General features: G+C 46.8%; 1 long non-coding RNA gene across 1 annotated transcript; it reads left to right on the plus strand.

The window, feature by feature from the left end:
* The first annotated feature begins 31 nt into the window (after window positions 1-31).
* LOC122480399 lies at window positions 32-16,520 on the plus strand. Its single transcript, XR_006296570.1, has 3 exons — window positions 32-229; window positions 920-938; window positions 15,810-16,520. It is a non-coding gene; the product is annotated as an uncharacterized LOC122480399 (long non-coding RNA).
* The last annotated feature ends 1,728 nt before the right edge of the window (window positions 16,521-18,248 follow it).

Below are 18,248 nucleotides of genomic sequence, written 5' to 3' on the forward strand. Positions count from 1 at the left end.
ATGCTTGCTCTCCCGCCGACATGCGCGCTAAGGTCTGTCAAGATGGTGACTCCCCGCGTCGGATCTTATGGGATTTGTAGTTTTGAGGTTGCACGTACTCAGAAGAGAGTGAAGGGGGAGTTCACTTCGGAGCTGTGAAAGAAATTTTTTAAATAACAAAAACTTTCTAAGACCTAGAGCGACCCAGGTCCCCCATTTCCGTTTTCCCACCTCCCAATATACTCATGAGGTGAGTATAGGCTCATAAAATGACGTGTTGTATTTAGATGACTGCTCGTGATTAGTTCATTCAACAAGTCATTATTATCATCCATATTCTGAGGTGGGTCTGGGGAGAGCTGAGAGGAGGGAGAATTTAGGCTAAGAAGAAAATTCTTAGATTTTTGAAGGGCGTTCCTACGGAAGAGGGAACTGACTTGTTCAGGTTGGTTCCCGTGGAACATCAGAGTTAAAAGAGTTCTGGCCTCAACTATAGGGAGCTACCACAGAGAGTCTCTTCTGTCATCTGGAGGGAAGTGTGGCCAAAGCCCGAGACGTGTTTCTTCATCTTGGTTATGGCTCTTTGGGAAGCCACGGGTAACAGGTTCTGAGGTGGGAAACCTGGGCCTTGGCCAACGATGGCTTTGATAGCCTCCCCATCAGCCAGGAACCATCTTCTGGGACCAGCTTGGTCACCAAGCCCTCTGTCTGCCATTTGCACATTTTCACTTAAGAAAATGATGTAATTTCTGGGCCCTACTACCTCTGTGAAATCTGACCTTTAACATAATGGTTCCTGCCTGAACTGGGAATGCCTAGTAATACCCCTATCGGGGAATGTCTTCCTTAATCCTGCATAATAGGTTAAGTGATTCTACTCTGCACTTACAGAATTTATTGCATTGTTTTATAATTGTCTATTTCCCTGTCTCTCCCCCAGGCCTGTAAATTCACTTAAGGTAAGCATTATTTCTATATTGTTTATCAGTAATACCCAGCACAGTTCCAAATATAAAGCAGGAATCTGGTAAATGTTTGTGGACAAATGAGGAAACAAACATCAGCAGGGACAGATGTCACTTAACCCAAGGTCAGTAAAGTGGATGCACATCTTCCTAACCTTTGATTCTTAGAGCTGGAATTGAGTCTTCTTCCTCCCGTTGATGTCATCGAGACATTAATCCCAGTTGATTAGTCAGTCAATATATATTTATAGTGTCTCTGTTAAGTGTCAGGCACTGTTTCTGTTGCTAAGGATTCATTGGTGAATAAGACACATAAAACCTATGTCCTTGAGAAGCCTTTATATTGGGGAGGAGAAAAGAGAGGCAGAACAAACAGATAAGTAAATAGACAAATGAGAGGCCCTGAGATGGTCTCTCCTGTCCTTGGCTTTGTTATGTCCTGAGTCTGGCCTAAGAATAGGGCACAGCCAACCTTCTTGGCTGTAAGAATGAAGTACACCTACTGTCTATAGATTGGAGGCTTCTTTTAAGGCCCAGCACCAGTATCCTCCAAGGAGCCATCCATGGTCCCCTTAACTTCTCCAGAATGTGCTCTTTCCTACTTGGTACTCTAGAGCTCACCTTTACAGCTTCCGGAACTTCCGGAACCAGCCTATAAGCTCTTTTTGAACAAAGACCAGGCAAAATGTATTCAAATAATACAACAGTTTAAGAGCTAAGTATATACGTGGTGCCTTACACCGCTGCCAACCCAGCATTTGGCTCCCTCAAGCCCTTGGCTCTGTTGTGATTCCCTCTGTTTTATGGTTTCCCAGAAAACAGCCTGAGTAAAGCTTATTGTGGTAAAACTTCATTGGGAAATACAAGCCCTGGGCAGCAAGAGTTGAGGAGGCAAAGGGAAGTGAGGCAGAGAAGAAAAGAAAGAAAATATAAGGTTGTGTATTATAAAGTTGACCAGAGCTTCAAAAGAAACACAACTAGTTGCTCTCTTATTTAGGCCATATAAAACCATCACTTATCAGGGAGAAAGGGAGAGTTGTGTTACCCCACTACTCCGGTAGCCACAGGGGACACCAGATCCCACACCCTAAAGCACAGTGGTTCAACAGACTAGAAATGATGAGAGGAGTCATAGCCCCTGGTTTGGCCAAATTAGGCCCACTGCAGTCCCATCACTGTGGGCACATTGGAGGCTCTGTCCAAACCTAACCCTTATCCCTGAGGAGGCTAAGACAACCAGATGTGTTAGTAAATGAGGTGACCGTAATGGAAGCTGGGCTGCCCAAAAAACCAAGTGGCCAAAGCCCTGGTGTGGGGGTATAGATGGGGCAAGTGAATTTTTGGAGGCAGATGAACTGAGTCCAATACACAGACACAGATATACCTTGGGCAGCCTCCAGGCTTCTGGATTAAGCGACTGAGCTAAAGTGAACGCTGAGAGCAGGAGCTAAAGAGACCAAGTTGGTTCTTATGCTGCCCTTTGAAACCACAAGGGTGGCCAACAATCGTAGGGCTTACCAAGCAATGGAAGGGCAGAGAACCCAAGGACCCAAGAACAGTGCATGACAGCTCCCAAACTTGGCACAGCTGAGACAACCCAGACTGGGTCTGAAACTATTTTATCTAAGAACCGGGAAAGCTGCTTCTGCTGTTCACAGTCCCTGTAAGCTGCATAAGACAGCATAGTGTGGTTACAAGGAGTATGAGCTCAGAGAAAACCTGTTCAGGTTTGAGTCCTGGCTCCATCTGTAGCAAGCCACTACCTCTCTGAGGCTCCATTTCTTCATCTCTAGAGTGGAGATAATACTAGTACCTACTTAGTAGAATTAAATACAAACATGCTTAGCATGGCATCCAGCATAAAGCATAAAGAGTTCAGTAAATATTGGCTCTTATTACTATTATTCTCGCCCCTCCTCCACACCTCTCTCCAACTCTTCTTCCCACCATGACCACCACCACCACCCCACCTTCTTACTCCCCCCCCCCCCACTACTGCCCACAGTCTCTGCTGCAGAAGCTGTGGGAGCTGGACCTGGTCATGCCTTCTTCACCCTGCTTTTCCCCAGGGCTGTTCCCCATGAGCCTGAGCCATTCATCTCCCTGGTGACCTGAATCTGAACTAAGAGATGGATGTGGGGTGGCTGAGGCCAGGGTGGTAATGTGCTCCCTTATCTCTATGCCCCTCACTGGGGCCTAGTTAATTTTCCCTTTGATTTTAATATAGATTTATTGAAAGTTTCAGTTATCAAAACAAACTGCAGCAGCAAATTGGTGTTCTTTGCAGGCCTACAAGTGCCTATAAAGCTGCCATGCTCGGGAACGAATGGCGCTCTCCGGGAGGTCAGTCATGGCAACAGGAAGTCCCTGGGGACACACACACTGCAGTTTAATATTTTTCTTATTAGCCTTTTTCTTCTTGGCCATCTAAGCCTCCCCTTTAAATCGGAAATCAAATGGAGCCACCTGCCCAGGGAGGCTCTCTTGCCCAAGCTGTTCCACTTTGCCTTCTCTGTCCTAGCCTCTTCAGCTCTCATTCTCTGATTTCTCCCTGCCTTGCCCACTGTTCAGAGAGTGTGGTGATTCACATGCCCCAGAGATGTGGCTCACAGTCCTACCCCAACTATGGAAGGTTGGCTTGGGCTATCTAGCCACTCTAGTCAGCAGAGGCAAAGCATTAGAAAAGATTGGGGCCCCAGGCCTCTTCTAGATCTGGTGCTCAGAGGGGAGAAAAAAGACAAGGTTTTAAAGCAAAAGAGTTGTTTGGGGCACCTGGCTGTCAGAAAAGAGTATGACTTTTGATTGCAGGGTCATGGGTTTGAGCCCCATGTTGACTGTAGAGATTACTTAAATAAATAAAACAAGAAGGAAGGAAGGAAGAAAGAAAGTTGTTTTTAAAAAGGCAGACAATCCTGTTAGGATCTATTGAACTCAACAGAAGCAAAAAGGAGATGATGATCCTAGAGACTGGACAAGTTTTCCTTCCAGCCCCAAAATTGTCTGATTTCATTCCCATTTCCCCACTGCCACTCCCAATATAGCCTCTCCTCTCAATCGCAACTTGATTTTTGAGACCCTCTGTTCTTTGGTCCCAATGTGCCTCTCTAAGAACCAGCCTGGTTTATTACCTCCATTGCCTTCTATAACTAAAACCACACACTGCCACCTCTAGGCTCTGGAATCAGTCCTACCCTAGGGGAGGGCCTCCATGACCTGGTAACCTTGAGGGCACCATCATCTCTTCTGGACCTGAGCTGCTGCTGGGTCACCTGTACAGGCCACATCTCAATTCCCATTGTCCTCTTCTTGCTCTTAAAAATTTCCTGCCAACATCAAGGGCTACTGCCCTTCCTCAGAACTTGGACTCTGAAAACTATTGCTGTGTGGCTAGAGTGGTGGAAGGTGCTAAGGTTTGAATCCAGACAATCCAGGAATTGATTCCTGGCTCTGACATTTACTGACTCTGACTTGGGAAACATCTTTGTGGTGTCATTGCACCTTGTGCTTATGCCTGCCCTTGTCTGCCTCTGTATCTTTCACCTACAATATTCTGTGGTCCTCAAAGAAGAGGACTATGTTTTAATCATCTTTATATTCCAAGTGAGTATATTTGATGAATAAGCAGTCACCTTATCTTGGCCTGTTTCCTCCACTATGAAGTGGAGATAATATCTGCATAACCAAAAAAGTGAAGAAAGCATCTACCACAGTACCCACACTTCTCCTGAGGTTGGTCATCAGCCACCAGTGCTCCCACCTTTTGCCTGTTCCCATCACAGCTTCAAGTTCAACTCTCTCCTACTGCCTGTTAGAGCTTCCTATCACTGATCAGATGTCTGCATTCACCCTGGACCCTTTGGAGTGGTACTGATGTCTCTTCTCCACCAAACCAGGCTCCCTCAATTTTTCCAAACACACTCATGAACTGCTGCCTCCTGGTGGCTCTGTTTCTATTGCATAGACTGCCTTGTAGTTTGTCTGTAGCATTGCAGATATTCCCTACCATCTATTACAGCTAGTAGCATCAAGGAGTTTATGTTAACATTAATACACCAGTCTTGCTAATTCTAGACCTCTACCTGCTCCTATAGAAATAACAATCCCTAGCAATGTTTCTTTAAAAAGCTTCAGTTGTGCCCATGGATCAGTCAAAGCTACTGTGCTCCACTGGTTTCTGTCACTAAGTGCACCATGGATGCTGGCCTTGAATGCCTCTGCCTGATATGCTGAATTCTCATGGTATCATGACCATGTGAGAGCACAGCACTCTCTCACAAAGTAAGAAGAATCCCTCCATATTTCATTTAGCTAAGAGGATGTGAAACCCTACAGCAGAATGTTTGAGCTCTTAAGTGTTTCAGAGACAGCTCTTTCCACTTATTTAACTCATTCTGCATGCCTACAACCATGAGAGTAGCTGGGATAGGGTGAGTTTATGTAAGAACCAACACAAAGAACCAGAGCCATGGTCCTCTTCAACCATCAGTCTTGCTGTGGAAATTGGCTCATCTTCCAGACTCCTCCCTCCTCAATCATTAAGCCTCTCTCTCCCAAGCTCTGCTGGCCCTTCTAGCAATCTGGTGTTCATTGTGTTGTTCACATACCCCTACTCTAATCATGTTGGTGTATACTGGCCAAGTTTGGTTCAAATTTATTTTTCTCTGAGAGGCTTTGTACCGCCATGTAAAACAGTAGATTCAAATAGATGTTTAGGTCAGGGGATATTGCCTAACTCCTCACAGTGGATGTAGCCCAGTATCATCCCCAACCCACTAGGACCCCCATTACACTGCATATTTCCCCCAAGATTTAGTGAATAAACTTGTACTGCCTGCTACTTTCCTTGATCTTCCTAGACTAATACAGCCTTGTTCTTCCACTGGACCCCTTGTGATTTCGTAGTTCTTCCTTCCTGGTCTTGACTTGGCCTTCAAGTGCTTTACAACTCAGGCTCCAACCTACATTTCCAGCCTTATTTCCTAGTAGTTCTTTACCTCCCCCTCTCTTCCAGGACAAAAGGACTATTACTCATCAAGGTGCTTTGTATTTCCTTACCTCCAAGACTTTATTTGCTGGTGGTGCTCTCTCAACTAGGAGTAACCTCCCCATTTTCAACTCTACCACTGAACCCCCAGAGAAATGTGCTCTGCCCCAGGAAGCATTTCCTGATCCTCAAGTGATTGTTCCTTCCTCTCTCTGAGCCCTAAACCCCATCTGTGTGTCCTGTGCAGCATGGCATCCACAGGACCAGGGTCTTGCTCAGTGTTTTTTTTTTTGTTTTTTTTGTTTTTTTTTAGTTGACTCCACATCCAACATGGGGCTTGAACTCACAACCCTGAGATGGAGAATCATGTGCTATACTGACTGAGCCAGCCAGGAGCCCCTTGGCATTTTTAATCTATAGGCAGTGTCTGACCACACCCCTCAGGACCTGAAAGATGCTATGGGGCTTTTAGGAAGCATCTGAAGCCTTCAGGGGGATCTCCTCCAACAACCTCAGCTAAACTAAGAGCTTGAGCCCACTCTTCTTAAAGTGTGTAATTTTTCAAGATTCAACAACATTCTTTGAATACCTGCTTTGTGCTAGGCTCCTTGAAAGCATGGGACAAAAGCATGAGCAATAGACACAGTTCCTGCCCTCGTAAAGCTTACACTATAATGACAGAGACACTGGTAAAGAAATGTGTCACTTCAGAGTGATAACTGTGATCATAGAGACAGACCACTTACAATGAAAGTTTGAAGAGGAGGCACTAATCACAGCTGGAAAGGTTTAACATTGAAGTCCAGTGTGTTTTGAGTAGTAATTTCCCAGACCAAGGAGTGGGGGGAAGACAAGAAGACAGGGCATTCCAGGCAATGGGAATAACATGAGCAAAGTCATGAGGCAAAGAAATGGCCTACATGTGGATGGGAAGAAACTCAGTGCTATTGGAGCAGAACGTGTGACAGAGCCAGTGGTGAAAGAGGAGTTTGAAGTAGGCAAGGGTTAGATCATGCCTAGTCTTTTTTTAAAAAAAAAAATTGTTAAGGTGTTTATTTATTCTTGAGAGAGAGGGGGACAGAGCATGAGAGGATAAGGGTCAGAGAGAGGGAGACACAGAATCCGAAGCAGGCTCCAGGCTCTGAGCTATCAGCACAGAGCCCGACGTAGGGCTTGAACTCAAGAGCCATAAGACCTGACCCAAAGTCGGCACTTAACCAACCAAGCCACCCAGGAGCCCAAGATCATGCCTGGTTTTAAAGTAAACCTTCTTAATGGGTTTGGACTTGAGCTTGAGGGCATTAGAAAGCCACTGACAGGTTTGAAGCAGAGCAGTGACTAGGTCTGTTCTGTGTTAGAGCAGTGCTTCTCAAACTTTAGTGTGCATTCCAGTCACCTGGGAATCTTGTTAAAATGCAAACTGATTATGGGGTCTGGGAAAGGCCTAGATTCTGCATTTCTAACAGATTCCTTAGTGATGTTGATGCTGCTGGTCCCCAGGCCTCACATGGAGTAGCAATCCCTCTGGCCCATCTTCCCTAAATGCATCCACTTACATCTGCAAGCACAGAGCATTCTCTCTGCTGAAAATGGTCCAAGGCTGCTGTGGCTCTTCGCTTTTAAGAAGTGCCTATCTTTTAGAAGCTGTTTATTGAATATGTATTTGCTATATGTCCGTCTAGCAGAGAACCAGGGGCAGGGCTGGGGGGCTGAGAGAAAACAAAAAGCAAGACATTTTCCTGCCCAAAAGTATTTGGTATCATCTCCGAAGAGGCAGCTTTCCCTGAGCTGCCCTCTGCCAGACCTGTCATAAACATGGTAAATGAGGCCTGTCTCAGTGGTACTCCCTGGGGCCCCCACCACTTCTGCAGCCCCATCCAGAAATGAGCCTGTTTATCCCTAACGGTTGTCTCTGACCTCTAAATCAATTCCCTATCTGATACAAAAACTCCAATCCTCCCAACCAGCCTCCCAATCCTCGACTCTGACAGTTTTTAAGACTGGAGGTGGTATATGATGACAGCCATTCCCAGCCCAGGCTCTGAAGTAAAACTGCCTGGATTCATAGCCCAGCTATACTACACATTAGCTGGGTGACCTTGGGCAAGTGGCTTAACTTCTCTAAGCTTCAGTCTTCTCACCTGTAAATTGGGGATAATAATTATTTCTGCATCATGAGGCTGTTGTGAGAATCAGTATGTCAATGCATATAAAGCATAGCCTCTGAAACATGCAGAGAACACCCAATAACTGCTAGGTATTATTTTCATAAATATGAAAACTTGTGTGTGTAGAAGCTTATCAAAGCCCTTTTGGAAGCCTGTATAAACAAAAGTCCCTGTCATCCCTTATCTACCTATGATGGGTTTTCCTGCTGCCATTAGCCCCTCTCTAATGCTGGGGAGCCAGAGGCAGCCTTGGAGGTCAGTGCAGAGAAGCCTTGCCCTTGGGAGGAAGCAGTCCTTGGGGCCACTTTTGGGACAGGAGGCTTCAACCTGGGAAAACTGAGGCTCTGTGTTGGAGAGGGATCCTTTGTGGATCCCCTCCTACCTCAACCCCATCCCCGCAGTGTCCCCTCTGTCCGGGGTCACCCAGGCTGCCCCTCCTTCTGGCTGCAAGGAAAGAGGCAGCTTCAATCATTCATCTTAATGTCTCTATTAAGCAGGGTTATGACCAGGACGAGACAAGAAACAAGGTCTTTTAGTGTAAAAACATGGCTCCCAGGGCTTGGCCTCAGGGGACTCCTCCCCTGCACTGCTGCTGCTCCCAGATACCACAGCTGGAGGGCCAGTTGAGGCCCCAGATTGAACAAAATGATTCTGCCCTGAGTTCTCTTTCTCCCTTTCCTTCCTGGATCCTTCTATGGGGCTGCCCAGAGTTTTCTTTTCCAAAGAGAAGAACGATGACTTGGCGTTTAGAGGCAGCCACGAGGGTCTTGAAGCTATCTGCTTAGGCCTGCACCCAGACTTGGGATCACTATTCTCATCACCTTCTCATCTCTTGCCAGCAATGTGGAAGCAGTTACAGCCTTAGCCACTAGGCCCTGGGGACAACAGGGCCTCACCTGGAGTCTGGGCTCAGAGCCTAGGGGATAACAGGAGTATTCCTGATTATGGAAAGATCTTAAAAAGACCATACCATAAGTCCCCATCACTCATATTAGAGGTTTAGGAGCTACTGGTGGAGTCAGCATATGCTGGGACCTGGGGCCTGGGTTCTAGGGCAGTAGCTGTCCTCCTGAGGAGCCCCACGCTTACTGATTCTTACCTACACCCATGCACAGGCAGGGATTTGTGAGCAACAGCAGGATCAACCCCCTCACCTGGGAAGAAGGGCTGAGTCTCCTAGAGAACTAGAATCAAAAGGCCTCAAAAAGAGCATGTGCACAGATCCAGCCTTCAGAGGCATAGAAAGAGTCCCCAGATAACTACTCCCATAGTTAGTAATGTCCCCGTTAGAACACAAGTCCTTTAGCTAACCGGTGCTGGAGGGTAAGAAAGTAGAACACAGAGAGGTCAGGTACCAAAGAAGGAGAAGGTCCTTCTCAGCAACACTCCTTGCTGACCACAGCCCTCCTAATCCTCGGGCCACTAACTTCTATTTCCCACTGTGCTGCTGCCTTCTCACTGGTCCTGGAATTTCCCTATCACTACTTACCCTAAATGTGACCTTTCTGTGCGAGCTTCCCTGAATTGGCCTTCCCTTAGGTGGGCTGGCAAAGACGAAACGCCCTAGTGTGGGGCCAGGTAAAAACGTGTTCACATCCTGGCCCTACCTTGTGACCCTGTGCAAGTCAGCGCTGCTCCCTGAGCTTTAGTCTGCTCTTTTGTTCTTACGATTTTGAGGGGTCAATGAGACAGCATGCATGCATTTGTTTGGCTTAGTGTAGAACCAGGAACACCGGGGAAAGGGAGAAGGGATGGAAGAGAGCACTGGGAGTCTCACTCAGGGTGTGTGGGTAAAGGGGTCTTGACTAAGGAGGGCTGCAAGAGCAGGGGGGCTGTGGAGGGAATGCCAGAGCAGCTGAGGGCAGCACAAAGTCAGAGTGAGTTAGCGCTGGTCCCAGGGGCTGCATGAGCCAGGCAGGCTTTTACAGAGATATCCAGGGAACAAGAAATACCAGCAAGGAAGTTGCCCCATTAATAAATAAGAAGGTGGGAAATTAATGATGGTCTGAAAATGGCTGAGCTACTGAACTCGTTCTTTAAATCTGTCTTTAACAAGAAAAATAAAGAAAAGAGATTTGGCCAATTAGGAGGTAATGAAGACATTGTAGAAATAGCACCTGACAAAAGCACACGTGGTGGTGGGGGTGTTGCTGGGTGAATATCCAATGGCTTTGACCCTGCTCCCTTCAAAAGAAGAATGCCAGAGAAGCGGGGGTGGGGGGGGTGGGGGGGGTTGCAGGGACAGCCGATCACTGCAGGGCCTGGGAAGGGGTAGGGAGGAAACTAGGGGTGGGGGCAGGATACTGTCTCCTGAGGAGGCTGGAATGAAGGTGAGAATGGGGGGTGGAGGGGACAGATGGAGGTAATAAGAGGGGGCCCAGAGAGGAGAGATCTCTAAGGGCAGAGAAAACCAGAAGGACCCTGATTAGAACTACAAAAGAGCTAGGTCCCTTTTAGGGAGTCTATGCCTATAAATGGAAGAAGGGAAGAGGAGAGGGGGCATGGGAGGGAAGGAAAGAGAAGTCAGGGGGGCCTGAGAGAGAGAGGGAAAGGTAACTGCACAGAGAAAGGAAGATTAAAGATGGTACTTGGGCAGGGCTTAGAGAAGCAGCTGGGGTGGAGGGTGGGAGGAAAAGGGGCCCTTTTGCTAAGTCGAGGAAAACCACATTGCTAGCCAGTTCTAGCCCTCCACTGAGGTGTAGGTGATCCACCCAGGGAGCAGAATGGCAGCCTCTGTGACAGGTGGCAAAAGGATAGAGGGCTCACAGGTTGAGTTTACTTAAGCAGGGGAGCTCAAGAAGTAAGGGAAGGGGAAGCTAGAAAGATGAGGGTGAGAAAGGAGTCTCAGAGCAACTTTACCACTGTGGGGGAGCTTTTGGGGGAAGGAGTGTGAGGGCAGCACAAAGTCAGAGTGAGTTAGCACTGGTCCCAGGGGCTGCATGAGCCAGGCAGGCTTTTACAGAGATATGCAGGAAACCACCCAGGCTCACTGCTGTAGCAGTCCTCATCCTAGCCACACTCTATGAGGAGGTAAGAAAGGATGGGTGCCTATGAGACCAGCAGTGCCACAGAGAAGGCCATTTAAAGGAAGGCTCTTGGGAAGAGATCTAGGCAGGGAGGGAGTGCAAGGCCTTGAAGGAAGGAAGGAAGGAAGGAAGGAAGGAAGGAAGGAAGGAAGGAAGGAAGGAAGGAAGGAGAATACAGATCCATCTACTCTAGCCACCCTTCCCCTCTCCTACACAGAAATAAAGGCAGTCCTATAGCTAGGAAGGGAGCCCTCTGCTCCCTTAGCCCTCGCATCCTTTTCCAGGCCAGAGACTCCCTCTCCTGTAGCCGCTGGATCCTACCTTTGGACTAACCTCCCTCCACCCCCACCCAGGGAAGCCAAGACCCACAGCTCCCCAGGGACAGATGTGGTCTGGTCTAGGAAGCTTACCAGCTCCAGAATCTGTCCTGAATCTGCATCCAGAATTCAACCCAAAGTGGCTGGGCTATAACAACACTGACACCGTCTGCATGGGGGCATAGGGGGTAGGAGCAATGAAACTGCAGGAGAAGGAGAGGGCAGCCAGTGATGAATAGGGGCAGCCAGAGCCTCGTTAGAGGGGGGTGTGGAGAGGCTGGCCGCTGCAGGGATGAGCCCTGGGCCTGATTTATCATCTTCAGAGCTGATCTGAGCGAGAGGGGTTAAGTAGCAAGTTAATGAAATCCACAGATGCCGCTAAACGGGGAGAGCGGGGAGCACCAGGCTAGAAGGGGTCCAGGAGGGAGGCAGGCAGGCAGGCTGGCCACTGAAGAGGGGATTCATCTGGAGGGGAGAGAAGATAGACATGTTCCCGCTGAGGGGGATCCTGTCATAGTCTCTGAAATCCAGTTTGGGCCAGCCAGAGAGAAAGAGGTTAGACAGACAGCAGGGATTCAGGGAGAACCCAGGTCCCATCCCAGGGACATCCTCAGTCAAGCTTCACAGCCCCCTGCTCCAGTCCCAGTGGGCTTCAGCAAACACTTACTGGGCGGCCCCTGAGCCCCTGAGACCAGGAGGTGAATCAGAACAGGTCTCTGCCTCTCTTTCCCCCAGGCTGATTGGTGAAACAAGTAACTACAGTTCGCTGTGATAAGTGCAGTTGAGCAACACAAAAGGAGGGAGCAATTAATTCTGACAGGGGAGGGCAGGGAGGTCAGGATGACATTAAAGCAAGGCTTGAAAAATAAGGGTTTTACCAGGCAGAAAAAGGAAAAGTGGGATTCTGGACAGAAGGAACAGCATGAGCCAAGGCCAGGAAAAGCACAAAGGAAGCCAAGGGAAAGGGAGCTGACCTGGCAGAGATGCCTGTTCAGGGAAGGGAAGGGGCAAGGGGAATGCTACCAAAAGGCCTGTGTGTTCTACCACAGGGCTCTCAGCTGGAGGCGCTGGGTGTTGTAAGGCCAGCGGGTCCAGATCCTATGGTGGTCCTGTAGTGGTCTGAATGCACAGGACAGACACAGGAGCAGCACAATCCTGGCCAAAAGAGCCCCTTCTGCATGCTGACCTCATGCTCTGTCTCCAACAGTAAGCCTGGACCTCCATTCTAGGGCTGACACAGAATTAAATAAAGTCATCCATAGAGCTTTTGGCACAGGCCTGGCACATAGTACATGCTTACTAAATGTAAATTATTATTTTGGTAGTTAATATTACCAGGCTGAACTAAAAACAAAAACCAAAAACAAAACTGGGTTAGTGTAGGACTGCAGCTCCAAAATGCACCCAGGGGACAGGCAGAGACGTGGTTACTTAATAGGTAAAACTTAGGCCCACAGGGCAGAAAGTAATCAATCACTTTAATGATACAGTGGGACAGAGTACTGCAGACATCAAGACTGAGATCCCCAAGAAGGGGAAGATGACACATAGGCTATAACTAAAGGAACTCTGAGGACCAGACCATCAACACTTCCATCCAGACCCAAGAGGGGCAGCTTTGGGAAGCAGAGGAGAGCAGTTTGCATCTTAGGGCCAAATAGCCAAGCCATCTTTTTCCTCCTTCAGCCCACAGAGCTACCTGGGCAAATGAGCTACCTGGGCAGCCTTTTCTATTGATGCCCTCCCTTTCCTACCCTTGTCCTGAGCAGCAACCCTGCCCTTATAGAAGAACCTCCCCTAAGAGAAGTGGCAAGGGTATAGCAGCAAGACATCTGGTTCACTCATTTTTATCCTATAGTAATTAGGTATTCACTGAATATTTGTTGGATGAAGGAATGGGTGAGCTCATAAAAATCTTGAAGCTCTTCAGCAGAGCACAGCACAGCCATAGTGAAAAACCTCCCCCTGCCCACCACACACACACACACACACACACACACACACCCCTCTTTCCTCATTCCTCATTCTATCTCATGGCAGCTGGCGTGAAGAGATTGGCTGATAGTGTGGCTATTTAAAGATTAGGCCTTGGAGTCAGACAGTCCTGGAATTCAGACTTTGGTCTTAAGGAGCACCAACTCTGTGCTCCTTAAGAAGTTACTTAACCTCCCTACATTTCAGCTTCTTCTGTAAAATGGGAATAATAATAATAGTGCCTACTTCATATGTAGTATAGATTAAATTAATATATGTAGTATAGATTAATAATTCATAACAGTTTGTGTGAAGAACTTAGTACAGAAAAACTGGAACAGAAAAAGTAACTTACACAGATGGAATAGGATTTAATCAAATTAAAACAGTAGTAGAGAAAACATCTTAATTCCCCTTCACCTCCACTTTATCCCTTCAGATCTTCTCTGGGTGCCTGTACTCCCTCTGCTGCTGCATGGTTTTTCAGGCAGGTCTTATAACTTCATCCTCTCACTAAAACTGAATTCTGAGATCCGCTGACTCATGAGGTTACTCAGGCTCAGTGACAGTTCATCCTAAGATAGAAGAGCTACATGTGAGGTCGAGTATGGGTAGAACTGGAGGGCACAAGCAAGCCGCAGCGCAGTATCGCAGGCTCCCATGTCATCTACCACCGGTGCAGCCAGTGCCTCTCATCTGCACATCTAACTTGTACAGAGGGCTTCCTTATGACCAGAAAATAGGAGGGAAAAGCCCCACCTTAGTTCATGGGTGGGTTGATGCAGTATGTGAGTACAAGCTGAAATGGACAGTGGCTATACTGAAAGACAGTGGAGAGGGAAGATCCTCCCAATGGGCAGGGCCCCTAGTCGTTTACTTTATGTAAAAAGCAAAGGGATTCAAGGATAGAATATTTATGGACTCATGGGCAGTGGTAATGACTGTGCTAACTGGAAGGGGCAAGACTGGAAGGTCACAGACAAGGAGGCCTGGGGTAGTAGCCAGTGAACAGATATATGAGAATGGGCACAAAATGTGAAGATCTTTGTATTACATGTTAGTGCCCACTAGTGAGTATCCACCATGGGAGGAGAATTAAACCATTAAGTAAATAAAATGACTCATCCCACTGATACCAATCAGCTTCTATCATTGGCTACCCCAGTCTCAGCATGATGAATGCATGGATAAAGTAACTATGATGGCAGGGATTTTGGAAGTTATGCACAGGCCCAAGAGCATGAGTTCCCACTTACCAGGGCTGGCCTAGCTACTGCCACTGTGGAATGTTCAATCTGCTAGTCACAGAGACCAATGCAAAGTCCCCAGGATGGCACCATCCATTGAGGAGGTCAACCAGCCAGTTGATGGCAAGTTGATTATTTTGGGCCCTTTCCATTTTGGAAGAAGCGGAAATTCACTCAGGAATAGATCTATATTCTGGTTATGAGTTTGTGTTTCCTGCCTACAGGGCTATAGCCAGTGCCATCAAAAGAAAGCTTATAAAGTGCTTGATCCATCAGCATACAATCTTATATGCTACCTACCATATCATACCAATGGATCTACTTTATAGCAATGGAGGTGCAAGAGTGAGCCCATAACATAAGGTCCATTGGTTGTGTCACATGCTATAGCACCTGGAAGCTGCTAACCTAATTGAACAATGCAATGACCTATTGAAGGCACAGCTGAACCACCAGCTAGGAGATGATACTCTATGAGAATGGGGCACCATCTTTTTGGATACTGACTCTCAACTGGGGACAGTTTTGCCTCCTAGGGCAATTGGGTAATGTCTGGAGACATTTTTCATTTTCTCCACTGGAGGAGGGGAGAAAGAGAGGTAGTGCTACTGGTATACAGTAGGTAGAAGTCAGAGGTGTGCATCCTACAGTGCATAGGACAGTCCTGTCCCTCTCCTCCCCACCTCCAAATAAAGAATCATCCAGCCCCAAATGTCAATAGTGCTAAGATTGAGAAACTCTATTGTGGGACACAGCATGCATTTTAAATCAAAGACCTTTATATGTAGATGTGTCCCCATTGGGGTCCAGAAACCAAGGTCTCATTATAATTACTCCCAGTGATCCACTTGTGGAATATGTTATGCTGGGCTTTGCAAATTTAGAATAGCTGATTCCCAAAGGGGAGCATTTCTGTTAGAAGACACAGCAAGAGTCCCACTAAACTATATGAGATGGCTGCGTCCTGGCTTCTTCAGGTTCTTCATGCCAAGGACACAGGCAAGAAGAAAAGTTACTGTATCTTGGCAGAGGTAATTGGCTTAGATCATCAGGAGGCAGTAGGGCTGCTGTTAACACAATGGGAGTAGCCAGGTGATTCATGTGACACGTGATCTGTTAGTACTCCCTTCTCCTAATTTAATGGTATAGGGACAAGTGCAACAACCCCAGCCTGAGGAGGGCATGGTAACCAGTCTGAGATCCCTCAAGGATGTGAATCTTCATCATGCCACAAACCAAACTACCATGACCAACAGATGTGCTAGCTGAAGGTGAAAGGAATCTGGCATTGTGAACAGAGAAGGAGTGAAATGGATAAAAGCTGTGACCCTGAGATCAGCTCCAATAGTGGGGTCTGTAGTCATTCTTCAAACCTTCCTCTTCTGTAAGTTTCCCCTGGGAAGAGAGGCCCACTGAAATCCTGGAGGATGTGCTCTCAGAACTAATATGAAAAAGTGAATTCAAGTGGTACCAGGGTAGATTACAGTGAAGGCAGTGATCTGCTGCCTTTAGGAATGAAGGACCAGTTCCTCCAGTTGCTGGGAGTGCTGCTAGCAGCCTTCAATTGTTGTTAGCCTTGTTGGGGGATGGCTGCTGAAGAAAATTTCTTTGTTCAAGGTCCTATCTCCTTCTAAGGACAATTCGCATCAATGACTGATCAATACTGAGAATAAAGATCCAGCCCGCTTGTCCCAACTCTGGATGACTCTGAAAGACCATCCCAGCTCCAGGGCTTCCTATGGGACTAGCTGAGGACTTTGTTGGGACTGCTTCACAATTCAGCTTCTCCCTCTGCCTAATCAGCCTTCCTTCTATTGGTGTTGATCCCAGGAGCAGTCTATTAAACATCTTGTATGCTAATCTTTGTCCCGGAATCTGCTTTCTAGGGAACACAACACATGACAGTCAAAAACAAAATAAGACCTCTATTCATATTGAGGCTACATTCTGGTGTGGGGGGGGGGGGGGGAGGAAGCAGGCAAAAAACCATAAGCAAATAAGTAAGTTATCATTAAGTATGTTGGAAGATGATAATTGTGATAAGTTCTAAGGAATAAAGAATAAGTAGAGCAGAGTAAGGAGATCAGTAGTGCCTGGGTATAGGAGTTGGCAGACAGGATGCAGTATTAAATCAGATGCCAAAGCAGGCCTCATTGACAAGATGAGATTTCAGCAAAATTTAAAGGAAGTAAGAGAGTTGAACAAGTGGGTATCTGGAGACATTCTAGATAAAGAAAAGAGCAAGAGCAAAGGTCCTAAGGCAGGACCAATGTGTTTCAGGAGCACCCAGAAAGCCAACGGAGGTAGAGTAGGGTGAGCAATAGGGGAATACAATGACAAGAATAGAATTTAGGAAGACAATGTGAGAATAGAGGGTCAGATTATGTAGGGTGATCTTAAGGGTGATGATTTTTGCTGTGAATAAAATGAGAACAGTATCTGACTCATCTTCCTCCAAGAAGCCCTCCCTGACTGTCTCTGGCTAGATGTACTCTTTCTGGCGCCTCCTCTGTGCTCTTATAGCCTCCTGGGCTTCTGCTGTAGTTGTGTTTATCACACTCTGTTGTAATTGCCTTATTGTCTGTGTTACCCACTTAATCGTGTTGGTAATAGGGGATCATTGTGAGGATATAGAAAGAAATAAGGAAGTCAAGACATAGCCACACCATGGGACTTCAGAGAGCCTATTGAAACTCTGAGAACTCTGTTGTTCAGGATGCAGTGTAGTGCTAGAAATTAGGTGTTTTCATTACTGCCTCTGAGTGAGCATTCATTGATCTCCACTCTTGAATTTCACCAGTATAGTCACTTAGTACTCTGCCCTTGCTTCAGCAGCACCTAACACTTATAATTAACATGAGTTTATATTTTCCAAGAAAAAGGATCTAATTGACTTGGCCACATCCCATTCAGTAACTCTGTTGGGCAAATTTCTTGCTAGGCCACTTCATGGACTCCTGGCCACTGAATAGATTGGCTGTCTTGGGTCACATGTCTATCCCTGATCCAGTTAGGTGTGGCCAGAGTAGTAAAGTCACTTGATACAGGGCATGGTCATCTGTGCATAAGGAAACACCCAGAGCCTCCTTTCCTAGCACGGAGCTATAGATGTAGCAGTTATTCACTCTCCAGTACAAATGACTCTCCAGTAAAACTTAGAACAGTGACTGGTAAATAGGAAACATCAATCAATCAATCATTCTTATATAGTGTCCATCCCTCCCAAGGGCCCAGCACAGTGCCCGGCACCGAATGGATAATAATAATTATTTTGGAATGGAAGGCCAGTGCATGCAGACAGCACAGCCCAGACAGAGGCAGTACATAGTGGTTTTGCATGTGGACTCTTGCCATAGACTGCTTGAGTTCAGATCCCAGATCTGCTACCCAGCAACCATATGACTTTAAGCAAACTACTTAACCTCTCTATAAATTAATTCTTGCATCTGTAAAATGAAGCCACAAATGGCACCAATGACATAGGAGAATTGGGTGAATTGAAGGAGACAATGTACATAAAGTACTTTTCTATAGACCCTAGCACATGGTGATGCCTCAATAATAGTGATGTTGTTATTTTCTTTTGTG

The sequence above is a fragment of the Prionailurus bengalensis genome, chromosome C1 (assembly GCF_016509475.1).
Source record: "Prionailurus bengalensis isolate Pbe53 chromosome C1, Fcat_Pben_1.1_paternal_pri, whole genome shotgun sequence".
NCBI classification, from domain to species: Eukaryota; Metazoa; Chordata; class Mammalia; order Carnivora; family Felidae; genus Prionailurus; species Prionailurus bengalensis.